The sequence below is a fragment of the Eumetopias jubatus genome, unplaced genomic scaffold (assembly GCF_037043125.1).
Source record: "Eumetopias jubatus isolate StellerSeaLion01/CBP00866 unplaced genomic scaffold, mEumJub1_p1.0 scaffold_14, whole genome shotgun sequence".
NCBI lineage: Eukaryota > Metazoa > Chordata > Mammalia > Carnivora > Otariidae > Eumetopias > Eumetopias jubatus.
This window is the reverse complement of record NW_028274820.1, coordinates 11,984,722-11,989,470: the sequence shown is the minus strand read 5'-3', so window position 1 is coordinate 11,989,470 and position 4,749 is coordinate 11,984,722. Positions and strand designations below refer to the sequence as shown.

The window sequence follows — 4,749 nt, the reverse complement described above, 5'->3', positions numbered from 1 at the left end:
TTAGGGAAGTTCCCTGCTATAATTTGCTCCAATATACCTTCTTCCCCTCTCTCTCTTTCTTCTTCTTCTGGGATCCCAATTATTCTAATGTTGTTTCATCTTATGGTATCGCTTATCTCTCGAATTCTGCCCTTGTAATCCAGTAGTTGTTTATCTCTCTTTTTCTCAGCTTCTTTATTTTCCATCAGTCGGTCTTCTATATTGCTGATTCTCTCTTCTGCCTCATTTATCCTAGCAGTTAGTGCCCCCATTTTTTATTGCACCTCATTAATAACCTTTTTGATTTTGACTTGTTTAGGTTTTAGTTCTTTTATTTCTCCGGAAAGGGTTTCTCTAATAACTTCTATACTTTTTTCAAGCCCAGCTAGTGTCTTTAAAATCATGAATCTGAGCTCTAGGTCCAACATTGTACTAATGTCCATATTGAGTAGGTCCCTGGTAGATCGTACTACCTCTTGTTCTTTTTGTTGAGGTGATTTTTTTCGTCTTGTCATTTTGTCCAGAGTAGAACAGATGAATGAGAGAACAAAATGCTAACAGGGTAACAACGTCCCCAGACAATACACTCTAAATAAATCAGAAAAGACCTGAAACCAGGGGAAAAGAAAGGGAAAGAAAGAAAAAGGAAAAAGGAAAAAAAAAAGAAAAAGATAAAGATAAAAACAAACAAAAACAGTACAAAACAAAGAAAAACAGAATATGATCAAATATGATCTGGCTGGTACATAGATCAATGCCATACACTAGATTTTGGGTGTATTTTGGTCTGTTAGAAGAAAGTGCCTTGCAAAATTTTAAAGAAAGAAAGACTTATATATGTACAAAATAAGGGTTGATACGATGAAGGGATGGAATATGACTGTAAAGATGAATATTATAAAAAATTTTATAAAAGGAATTGATAAGATGTTGTTTGAAAAGAGAAAGAAGAGGATTTAAAAAAAAAGAAAGAAAGAAAAAAAGGGAGAGAGAATGTGATCAGGCAGGAGACTAGAACAAAGCCATACACTAGAGATTTAGGGTATATTTTGATCTGTTAGAAGAAACTGTATCTCAAAAGTTTAAAGAGAGAACAACTTATATATATATATATATATATATATATATATATATATATATGTATTTATATGCCAAAAATAAGGGTAACTACTATGAAAGGATAAAATATGACTCTAAAAATAAAAAAATAAAAATGTTTTTTTTAAAAAAGGGATTGATAAGATGTTGGTTGAAAAAGGGAAAAAGAGGCCGTACCCACAGCACCATGGCTGCCCTGTGCGCCATCCTGCCCTGCGTCTGCTGCCTGCTGCGCCCCCAGCCCAGCTGCACCACCTTGCGCCCCTTCATCTCGGGTGCTGATTTTCAGTACATCATCATAGAAAAGAAGGGGAAGAACAGCAATGTGGGCTTCTTCCAACTGAGCTGCCCCAAAGAACTCAATGCACTCTGCAATGGCCTGATCACTGAGCTCAACCAGGCCCTGGAGGCCTTCGAGTAAGATCCGGCTGTGGGGGCCATCATCGTCACGGGTGGGGAGAAGGCCTTTTGCAGCTGGAGCTGATATCAAGGAGATGCAGAACCAAACATTCCAGGACTGTTACCCTGGGAAGTTCTTGAGCCACTGGGACTGACTTGCCCAGGCCAAGAAGCCGATCATAGCTGCTGTCAATGGCTACGCTCCTGGAGGCGGCTGCGAACTCACTATGATGTGTGACACTCTTTATGATGGAGAAAAAGCCCAGTTTGCACAGCCGGAAATCCTAGTGGGAACCATCCCAGGTGCAGGGGGCACCCAGAGACTGACCCATGCTGTTGGAAAGTCACTGGCCATGGAGATGATTCTCGCTGGTGACCAGATCTCTGCCCAGGACACCAAGCAAGCGGGTCTCATAAGCAAAAATTTTGTTGTGGAGAGACTGGTCGAAGAAGCCATCCAGTGTGCAGAGAAAATTGCCAGCAATTTTAAAATCGTAGCAGCAATGGCCAAGGAATCTGTGAATGCAGCTTTTGAAATGACATTAACAGAGGGAAACAAGCTGGAGAAGAAGCTCTTCTATTCAACTTTCGCTAGCGAAGACCGGAAAGAAGGGATGACCGCGTTTGTGGAAATGAGAAAGGCCAGCTTCAAAGACCAGTGAGCGCCTCCACCTCTGCCTAGAACCCTCTACTTAAAGACAAATTACAGTCTGACATTCTTAGAAGCAAGTAAATCCTTCTTTTATAAAGGGCCGTGTAGGTGACACACAGTTTATCTCTGATGCTTGGGGCTCTCGCTCCTGGGCGGTAGGCAGTCTTCACCCAGTGGCCATGAGAATCCGTATCTGGAGCATGTTCACACTCTGACTGACCGTATTTTTCTTAATAAAAAATTATGAGGGGAGCCTGGGCGGTGCAGTCGGGTAAATGACTGACTGTGGGCTCAGGTAGTGGGATCAAGCTGCACATTGGGCTCTGTGCTCAGCGGGGAGTCTGCTTCAGATTCCCTCTCCCTCTGGCCCTCCCCCACTTGTGTGCGTGCGCTCACTCGCGCTCTCTCAAATCAATAAAAATCTTAAAAAAAAAAAAGACAGTTAAAAAAAATTAACTTTGAAAGACTAAAGAATCATGGTAAAAAAGCCATGGATTCTATGTGCAGTATTCCCCTAGCGCTGGAGTTCTGCCCTTCTCATTGATCCGTAAACTTGGTCTTGGCTTGCTGGCTGTTGTGCTGATCTTCTGCGGGGGGGGGGGGGGGGGGCTGTTGCCGTGGTTCCCAAATGTCTTTGCCCCAGGCAGACTTGCCCTGCCCTTGTCGGTCCGGGCTAAGTAATCTGCCCGGGTTTGCTCTCTGGAGCTTTTGTTCCCTGCAAGCTTTAGGTACAGTTTTGGAGGACGAGAGTGAAAATGGTGGCCTCCCAATCTCACCCTGGAGGAGCCAAGAACTTGGGGCCCCGCTCCTCAGTGCGCCCCCAGAGGAAAGCAGTCACTCCCGTGTCCCCGGTCTCCAGCCGCATTCTGTGCTCACCCGGCCTGTGACCGAGCGTTTCTATCTCTGGCACCTGACCCTGTGTGGAGTCTCCAAACCCAGCAGATCCCTGTGGTGCGCTCCCGGGCCGCTCCTCCCAGGGGAGGAAAGGGAGTCTCCCCAGATCTGCTGCTTGTTGGGTCCCTGCTGGAGGAGCAGGGGCCCGACTGTGTCACCGATCACAGTTTCTGGCCACCCCGAGCTGAGAGCCCGCGCCTCGGTTCCGTCTCTGCAGCCGGCTTCCCCGCTCTGATACCTAGGACGTCTGTCAAACTCAGCCACCCCCGGACTTTCTGTGACCCCGAGGGTCCTGAGACCACACTGTCCCGCCAGGGTTCCACCCCCCACTTAGCCCCTGGAGTGACGTCCTTCAGAGGAGCCGACTTCTAAAAGTTCCGATTTTGTGCTTGGGGCTCTATCACTTGCCAGAAGCAGCCGAGGGAGGCCCCCTCCCCCGCCGTCTATCCTCCCGAATATCGCCTCGGATTCACTTCTCCGCACGTCCTACCTTCCAGAAAGTGGTCACTTTTCTGTTCAGAGAGTTGCTGCTACTCTCTTCTTCGGTCTCCTGTTGAGTTCGTAGGTGTTGAGAATGGTTTGATCCCTATTCAGCTGAATTCCTGAGACCAGACGAAATCCAGGTCTCCTACTCCTCCACCATCTTGCTCCATCCCTCAAGTAAATAAAATCTTTAAAAAAAAAAAAAAGGCAGAACTCTCACCAATCTGGAATGTTACTGGTAACATTGCCATAAGGAATAGAAATCTTTAAAGAGAGTCAAATCTCCCGTCTCTAAGGAAGATTCAAAATTTTTCTGTAGGTGTTGAGAAAACTAATAATGCTGATGACTGAGTAACAAAGTCCTGTGTGGCTTCCAAATACCTTTTTCAACAAAATTGAAGGAGAACATAATGTAATTATTGATGTTAAATCATTAAAAATATAACTGGGAAGGAGTCCAAAGAATTAAGTGACATTTCCACAACCAAACTCTTTTCTTGCCCAATTACTATTTATATGACCCCAGTTTCTCAGAGATTACAACTGTCATAAAAGAAAATCAGGAATAGAAATGATAGCAAACCCTCGTCATATTCCAGGGATAAGTATTAGTCATCCACACATACATGAACTCCTAATGCCACCCATCTGCTTAAGAGAGGCAGTCTGCATAACATTTTGCTTTTTATATTTTATAACTATCAGGATGTATAATCTTTATCTTTGTGATCATTTGTCTACAGTTATAATTTATAGGATTTTTTTACAGTTAAAATAACAGTTTTAAAATATAAAATAATGGGCATTTTTTGCAATGATATATGCTAGGTGATGAATAAATGCTTCCAAACATTAAAAAGTAATATAATAAAATATGTGAGGGAAGTGAAACACAAATACACAATTACTGAGCAAAAGGAATGATGTGGAATTTCAAATTTATTTTTATTTTTATTTGAGAGAGAAGGAAAGACAGAGAGAGAGCACTCTTCTTGCAGGGGGAGGGGCAAAGGAAGAGGGAGAGAAGTAGACTCCTCCCTGAGCATGGAGCTGAATGCGGGTATCTATCTCAGGACCCTGAGATCCTGACCTGAGCCAAACCGACTCAGACATTACTGACTGAGCCACCCAGGTGCCCCAATGTAATTTCAAATCTTTAAAATGAGAGCTATTTTCCTTTATTTTAAGTGATTGCTAATGGTTGTCAGATGGCTCTGATATTTTATTGGTAATTTTGTTTTAAA

At 43.7% G+C, this 4,749-nt stretch overlaps 1 pseudogene; it reads left to right on the top strand.

The window, feature by feature from the left end:
- The first annotated feature begins 1,264 nt into the window (after positions 1-1,264).
- On the top strand, positions 1,265-2,155 carry LOC148162489 (enoyl-CoA hydratase, mitochondrial pseudogene; annotated as a pseudogene).
- Positions 2,156-4,749: the final 2,594 nt, after the last annotated feature.